This window comes from Staurois parvus, unplaced genomic scaffold, assembly GCF_062004578.1.
Source record: "Staurois parvus isolate SC_StPar_1 unplaced genomic scaffold, SC_StPar_1.0 ptg000695l, whole genome shotgun sequence".
Classification (NCBI taxonomy): domain Eukaryota; kingdom Metazoa; phylum Chordata; class Amphibia; order Anura; family Ranidae; genus Staurois; species Staurois parvus.
The window spans coordinates 545275-553784 of record NW_028318491.1 but is presented as its reverse complement, the minus strand read 5'-3'; the positions used below and the strand labels follow the sequence as shown (position 1 = coordinate 553784).

The following is an 8510-nucleotide window of genomic DNA, read 5'->3' as shown; positions in this document are numbered from 1 at the left end:
GCTTTACAGGCTCCAGTGTAAAAATAAAATATTACATGCTGATTTTTTTACCTTCAAAAAGATGTGAATTTATTATTTGTAATTTTTAAAGGCAAACCTATCCTTTAAAATACCAAAGTTAGATTCTGTACATATTTTTATGAGCAAACACGGTATCATTGCACTGTATGACTTTAAGCCAGGGCCTGCATCCAAAATCAAATGTTTCCAGATAAACTTGATTCCAAGAATGAAGAGTTAGGAATGTTTAACTGTGACCTATTTTTTTCTTTGTATTTCCCTGCACGATTCTACCAATCACAGCTGTTGTATCAATAACAGAAGGCAGGAAGCAGTCACAGATTAACTGCATGTTGTTTAAGGCTCACGTTTTCAACATTCTCCTTCCCTTCCTGAACGACCACAAACAGTGTGATGAATCAATAAAAGCAGAAAAAAAGCAGACGTGTTGCTGAGATTCTAGAATAACTGAGACAGTCTTGCAGCATTTTTGAAGCTGTCTTGAAAACTATCCTTTAAATCAAGGAGTAGCTGGTAAGTGACTTGGGTAATGCAATCTGATAGAGGGGTGTGTTTATGACATGCTGAGTAGAAGCCTTGCTGTCAAGTTCAGCTGGCCATATTATTGTTATCTGTCTGGGCTTTCTTTGCTCTGAGAATTACAGTAATATGAAATGCTTTGTACATTGTTATTTGGAAAGGATATATTTTATGTCATCCGGTTTAGCATTGCTTTGTATGTTCTTTGTGTTGCACAGAGGAAAAGACTACTTAAGCAATGTGATAAAATTGTATTCTCCTATGATTTACTTTTACAGATTTTTTTTTAACCACAAAAAAGAAAACCTTTGATTTAGCGTGAATGAGGTGTGTTATTTAAAGGATAGGTTCATGTTCAGGGTGTAATGTGTAATATGCTCCAGGCTTGGGGCAAAGAATCAGCTTGTCCCCCCATCAAGAGCATGGTGTTAGCAGGGCAGTGGACTGTGTCAGCAGTTTTTTTTTTTTCTTTCTTTACAATTTTATCACTTTTTTACAATTTTTTTAGGAGCCCTGTTGGTGGGCTTTGGTGAAATATCAAGGGTCTAAACAGATCCCTGACGTCTCACTTTGGAGACAGAGAAAGGGATTGAGGACAGATTCCCCAGTCCCCTTCTCTGCAGCCTTAGCTGCACTGGACAGTGAATGAATGGGAAGTTCTTTGTTCTGAGCGGCTTCCTGTTCATTCATAAATGGAAAAAGTTTACTATGCTTTAGTTGTGAATGCACACAGTGACTGGTTCCAAGGAGGGCACTGCTACTCAGTGGGGGGACAAGTGGGGCAGGTGTGCTCAGTGGGGGGAGAGAGAGGCACTATCCTCAGTGGGGGACAAGGAGCCACTGGCGCTCAGTAGGAAGATGAATGAGGCACTGGTGGTCAGTGAGGAAACAAATGGGGCACTGCTGCTCAGTTGGAGACAAGTGAAGCATTAGTGCTCAGTATAAGAACAAGGGGAACACTGGTGCTCAGTGGGGAAAGATGGGGGGGGGGGGGTCCTGGTGCTCAGTGTGGAAACAAGGAGGGCACTGGTGCTCAGTTGGGGAGTCAAGAGGCCACTGGTGCTCAGCGGAAGAACAAGGGGAACACTGGTGCTCAGTGGGAGAAGATGAGGGGTTTCTGGTGCTCAGTGTGGAAACAAGGGGGGCACTTGTGCAAAGGGGGGGAGACAAGAGGCCACTGGTGCTCAGTGAGGAAGATGGGGGGGGGGGGGGGGTCCTGGCGCTCAGTGGGGAAACAAGGAGGGCACTGGTGCTCAGTTGGGGAGACAAGGGGGCATTGGTGTACAGTGGGAAAACAAGAGGCCACTGGTGCTCAGTGGGGGAAGATGGGGGGTCCTGGTGCTCAGTGTGGAAACAAGGAGGGCACTGGTGCTCAGTTGGGGAGTCAAGAGGCCGCTGGTGCTCAGCGGAAGAACAAGGGGAACACTGGTGCTCAGTGGGGCGTTTCTGGTGCTCAATGTGGAAACAAGGGGGGCACTGGTGCACAGGGGGGAGACAAGAGGCCACTGGTGCTCAGTGAGGAAGATGGGGGGGTCCTGGTGCTCAGTGGGGAAACAAGGAGGGCACTGGTGCTCAGATGGGGAGATAAGGGGGCATTGGTGTACAGTGGTAAAACAAGAGGCCACTGGTGCTCAGTGGGGGAAGATGGGGGGGGGGTCCTGGTGCTCAGTGGGTAGACAAGGGGGACACTGGTGCACAGTGGAGAGACATGAGGCCACTGGTGCTCAGTGGGGGAACAAAGGTGGCACTGGTGCTCAGCAGGGGAAGATGTGGCGTCCTGGTGCTCAGGTGGTGTCCTGGTGATGTGGCGTCCTGGTGGTGGGAGGACAAAAGGAGGCACAGGTCCTCAGTTGGGGGAAACGGGAGGGGTCCTGGTGCTCAGTGGGGGGGCCATGGGAGAACTTGTGCTTAGTGGGGGGGAGTTGGGGGGTCCTGGGGCTTAGTGGGGGCAGATTGGGGGCACTGCCAGTCAGTGGGGGAGGAGGGCACTGGTGCTCAATACCTGGCTGCTTGATCCATCTAGAATTATGTAGCAGAATCACCCCCTCTCTCACTGTTCTTGTCTCTAGACAGATGAAGTGACAAACCATGGCTCATCTGGAGGGATGCCAGGAATGACTGCTCAGAAAATCACTGCTGTCACTTGTCAACAAAGAGCTTTCCCCTACTCATTTATGGGCTCTGACTGATGTAATGCAGAGCCCAGCAGAGAAAGCCAGGGGTGGAAGTCTTCCTTTGCTGCCACTCTTAGTTTACTTGGCTGAGATGTCATTGCACTGGCATTCCTAGCATCCCTCCAGATGTGCCTGCCACAGGAGTTCTGATACTGCTGTCACTACTCTTGTCAGTGGCGGTGTCCCCCTCAAGGTGGCATCCAGGGCAGATGCCCCCCTTCCTATTTTCAGCCGTGTCCGTGATATGGCTCAAAGTGATTGGACAGTATCTGTATGTTGTCCATTGCACAAACACCTTTGTGTGTGTCCCAATACAGGCGTATTAACCACTTGCCCTCCTGAGGATTTACCCTCCTTCCTGACCAGACCATTTTTTGTGTTATGGCGCTGCGTTACTTTAGCTGATAATTGCACTGTCATGCAACGCTGCACCCAAATGAAATGATATCCTTTTTTTCCACAAATTGAGCTTTCTTTCAGTGGTATTTGATTGCCTGTGCGTCTTTTATTTTTTGCGCTATAAAAAAAAAGGCCAACAATTTTGAGAAAAAAACAATATTTTTGACTTTTTGCTGTTAAACATGTCCAGTAAAAAAAATTTTAAAATCAAATTTCATCATACATTTAGGCCAAAATGTATTCTTCTACATGTCTTTGCTAAACAAAATCCCAATACGTGTAAATTAATTGGTTTACGTGAAAGTTATAGTGTTTACAAATGGCGGTATACTGTATATGCTGGGATTTTTTATTTTATTTTTACTAGTATTGTAATGGCGACGATCAACGACTTATAGCGGGACTGCTGCAGTCATTCTGACACTGGGGGGAACTGACTTGGTGTCACCTCTGACTTGGTGTCATCAGTGCTAAAAAAAAAAGCACTGACACTGTACTAATGGCACTGGTCAGGAAGAGATTAACATGAGGGGCGATCAAAGGGTTAACTGTGTGTTGTTTCATAGTGCTGTGTCCATGTGCTTCACTGTAAGCACATTGCTTTGGATGGCTGTGCTGTGCACAGCCATCCAAAGCAGTGTACACGAGCTGACAGGGAGGAGAACTGTGTTGTTTACAAACAGTTCTCCCCGTCGGAGATGCTCGGCAATCACCAGCTAGGACCCGGTGATTGACAGCCGCAGCCGCGAATAGTGGCACAGGTTGGGCACGCACTTTGCGCACGGCCCCAACCTGGAAATGCAAAATCACATATATATATACATGATTTTGTGCACTCGTGCTGCCCTGTAGCAGTATATCTGCTATAGAGCAGTCGGGAAGTGGTTAATTACACAGTTGGAGACTGCAGACTTTGAGGAAAGCGCTGTAGCTTGCCTTCTTCTGAACAGGGCCACCCCTTACACATTGGAGAGTATGTTCTTTCCAGGCTTTGAAACTTTCTTCTCCTTGTCATACAGGAACATTACCAAATAGCACTTTTAACTTCCTATAATGTGCTGCTTGTAAAGCCTGTGCTAACATTTCAGTCAGTTTGACTAAAGTACCACTTGCATTGTCAATAGGGTGTTCACTATCATTTTCCATGCTGTGAGAATAGTTTGTTGATATAAGTTTTTCTTTTACATGATCTGATAGGAAAATACAGTCTAAATCTAATAATTGCATCTAGGAGCAGATTACACATTTTACAAGTAGTTTGATGACACTGCTTTGGATTATATTGTTCCTTCATACTATGGTTCATCCCACTTCATTTCAGCAGTGCCTCTAAATGTAGACATATTTTGGGTGGCAGGGATTATGAGAAATAACCCTCCCCAAAAAGGATATTGCACTAAACCTGTAGGTAAATAAGAGAAGCAGAATCTTTACTAAGTGGAATAGTGTGTTTAATAAATAAGTTGGCAGAGCCTCCTCCCAGGACAGGGTCTCTGTGAACAGAGGGGATTCCCTTCCTGGAGAAATTGCCTAGTAATCTAATCAAAGCAATCAGAGCAATTGGGATCTACTGCAAACCGCATATAACAGTAACCATAAGTATACAGATGCAGACGAGCATGGAAAAAAACGCAAGCCTTTTTTTATAAGAAAGAAAAATAATAGTACATACATCAAATGTACAAACAGGTATTATTAGAAAAGGGCCCAACAGGAGTCCTGGTGGAATTGTGCACATATACCCGGGTATATACATTATAGTTAATAGTAAAGATAACTTCAGATGAATTGTGCAGCAAAGTTCAGCTGCAGGGGCCCCAAGGATTGCTATGTGAAATCTGTCTTTCTGTTGGAGACCCAAAGACAAGATCAGCAGTGATAGGGAGATCCAACCAGCCTGGAACGCAGCTTCTCAATGGCAAAAACTGTTGTGGTAGTTTCTAATTGGCGACCTGACCTCTAACCACCAAAAGTGGTCGGATTCCAAATCTGGCTCTCACCGATGCGGATTATTGAGCCCTAAGCTAAAACTAAATATAGAATCCCAGACTAGAAGGGACAGGGTTAACTAAAATAAGGAGCTATATATAAACTGTATTGCAGGTTCACCTACTAGCAATTTGACCACTACATATGCACACCGTATCCACAGCATTTGCTTACTTTTCCCTTCTGATCTGGATTTAGTAGAAGCTTTTTTATTGATAGGACATGGATTTTCTCTCTTCTTCACTTCCTCCTTCTGGGGTTTTTCACCCAACAACCCAGAGACAGGAAGTGCATACATAAGACAGTATGTCAGCAATCTGGGCATTTACAAATACAAACAGTAGATCAGAGAGTAGTGCAGAGAGAAAGCTGCTCACACAGAACCCGGAATATCACGACCCAGATATTAGATATGATAGCTTACATCTAGCCAAGCTGACCCAATATAAGTATGCAAAAAATATAATTCCTGGAGTTCAGTTTTAAACAGACAGTGTAGAGAGCAAGGCAAATGTTTGTCTTGTCTAAGCAGAATATTGTTTTACGATGAGTTCTTTACATAAAGAACCTCTCTTGCAGACTGACAATTATCGTAGGCAAGGTTCAAACTATTGCAGGGAAGTGTGTAAATCATACACATTCCTACACTCACAGGCCGTGGTGCTTTTTAAGAGATGACGCACGGGGTGCCATTAACCCTTAATGGCACCCCCATGAATGGGAAAATGATGCGTGGTTTCCCGCACATGGGAAAACATGGTGCCAAAGCTCCATGTGATTTTACTGCAGCTGCGTTTTTGAAGAGGTGCAGGGATTTTTTCCCTGTTTTTCAGCAGTTTACTCAAATGAATGGGTTGCCTTTTCGGCACAAATACGGCCACAGTGAAAGGCAAAGAAGTGAACCTAGCCTTACTGTAAAATAGGCCTCATAGCATCTTGTTTATTTCATGGCTCAGACTTGCTCAGTGATTACATGTTTGCCCCATGCATAGTTAAATAAGAATTCCATGTAAGTCTTGTGTTTGTGAATACTAAGATGGAATAATACATTTGTGACTTTATTAAATGAATGCAAATAAGTACTGTTTAGGTAGGCATCTTTTACTATGCGCTAACAGACATATACATGTATCATTGGCCAATGGCAGCAAGACTACTGGGTTTCATTACTGCAGTACTCAGAACACTCACAGCAGACACGAACAGCAGAAACCCATACTGTACAGAACACTGGTGCATCCAAATAATTCCTTTTTATTTAATTTAGTTTTTTTTTTTAGATCCAAACACGGATTTGTGGAGTTTTGAAAGGGAAACTATAGTTAGGAAACACACATTAGTAAGCAAAAACTTTTATTAGGATATAAGTTTTATATGAGCTCTGAAGTGGCTGTATTGAAGGATTCATATCAGCTCTCAGCAGCTGTCCACCAATTTTCATTTGCTTTTGTCAGCTTTTCATGTTATTTCACGGATCACGGATGGTGGCAACACGCTGAGGTTGCTTTGCAAGACCTTTGATGGCCAAGCTTGAGACAAAACCTTAATCTGCCCTTCTTTGTGATAGACAGGCACTGCTGGTTACCTATTATTCTCTTCTATATAGAGAAAGCATACATTCTGTGCACATAATGCAGCATACATATTGGAATAATAATATAATTTTAATAATATATATATTTTTTGATTAGTATGTGTTTGTCCTATGCTGCGCGCTCAAAGATCATGGGTGCTGTTAATTGGAATAGTGTTTAGGTGGCGGGTGCAACCCCCCCAGAGAGATCTTTGTTGATGCATTGTGTGTGACAACAGCAGTCAACTCTCTAGCATGCTGCCAGCGCAGGGTATTTTAAAGCCACTTACACACAATGAGAATATCAAATGAATAATCGTCCATTTTTTATTTTTTTTTCTCCATATCGAAAATGAAGAGTTTACTAAAGTTACAAAAATTCTTGTACGACAGAATGAAAATTTGGAAGTGATGTAATTTATTTGTATTTTTTTTTTTTGGACAAAAACTGTACTGATTAAATGAAAATCATACAATCTGGTACTGTACGAGAAAAATGTTAGTACTTATCCCTTTGGATAATTTTGCACGACCTGTCCTGATCGGCTATCGAAAGCTGTGTACTATAGGTCAGATTTTCAGATATCAGCATGGATGTCCCGCCACTTCCTCAAACTAAATCTTTCTAAAACTGAGCTCATACTATTCCCCTCAGCCCGTGCCCCCTCCCCTGACTTCTCCATCAAGATTAATAATACAACCATCAGTCCCTCCCCTCATGCCAGGGTGCTAGGTGTAATCCTAGACTCCCATCTGTCCTGTCAGCCCCAAATCCAATCATTGTCCAAATCTTGTAGACTTCACCTCCGCAACATCTCCAAGATACGGCTGATTTTAACCACTGAAACTACTAAGCAACTTATTCACTCCCTTGTTATCTCTCGTCTTGACTATTGTAACTCCCTTCTCATTGGCCTACCTCATCGTAGGCTATTCCCTCTTCAATCTATCATGAATGCTGCTGCCAGACACATCCACCTTACAAACTGTTCCATATCTGCCATCCCTCTCTGCCAATCCCTCCACTGGCTTCCCATTGCCCAACGAATAAAATTCAGAACATTAACAATAACGTATAAAGCCATTTATAACTCTGCCCCAAATTACATCACCAATCTTGTCTCTAAATATCAGCCAAACCATCTTCTCCGCTTCTCCAACAACCTCCTGCTCTCTAGCTCTCTTGTCTCATCCTCCCATGCTCATCTCCAAGACTTCTCCAGAGCTTCACCCATCCTCTGGAACTCTCTACCCCAATCTATCCAATTGTCGCCTACTCTGTCCATCTATGAAAACCTGTCTCTTCAGGGAAGCCTATCCTACCTTCAGCTTATAACCAATCTTCTATTCCTCCTATCAGTTCATCCCCCACAGTTATTACCTTTTGTACCACCAGCCCCTCCCTCTTAGATTGTAACCTCCAAGGAGCAGGGCCCTCCTTTCCCTCTTGTATTGAACTGCATCATTGCTGTATTGTCTCCCTTTATATTGTAAAGTGCTGAGCAAACTGTTGGCGCTATATAAATCTTGTATAATAATAATCATATGATTGCTTCGAAAGCAGTATTTCTCATATGATTTACTGATCATGTGCATTAAGCTTTGCTCTTGCTAAAGCATTAGGGGCATTTTCTGAATGCAGTGGACCTGTGTGCAAGTGCATACATTTGGCCCCTTTGATCAAGAAAAAGAAAATACAGCATGGTATGGTAAAAAGTGGGCATGGTTTTAATTGGAATGAACATTTAGCATTATGCTACATAAAAGCTTACTACTGAGCTGCACACAACAGAGTATAGGAGATGCCTCTAACCATCCTTTGCATCTCTATTAAT

General features: G+C 43.4%; 1 protein-coding gene across 2 annotated transcripts in view; it reads left to right on the top strand.

Annotated features, from left to right (window-relative positions):
* Positions 1 to 332: 332 nt before the first annotated feature.
* Positions 333 to 8510, top strand: part of STS (steroid sulfatase) — a 307980-nt gene continuing 299802 nt past the window's right edge. For both annotated transcript variants that reach the window (XM_089652895.1, XM_089652894.1), the window contains exon 1: positions 333 to 534. The gene's annotated coding sequence lies outside the window, so the exon portion shown is untranslated. The remainder of the gene's footprint in view (positions 535 to 8510) is intronic.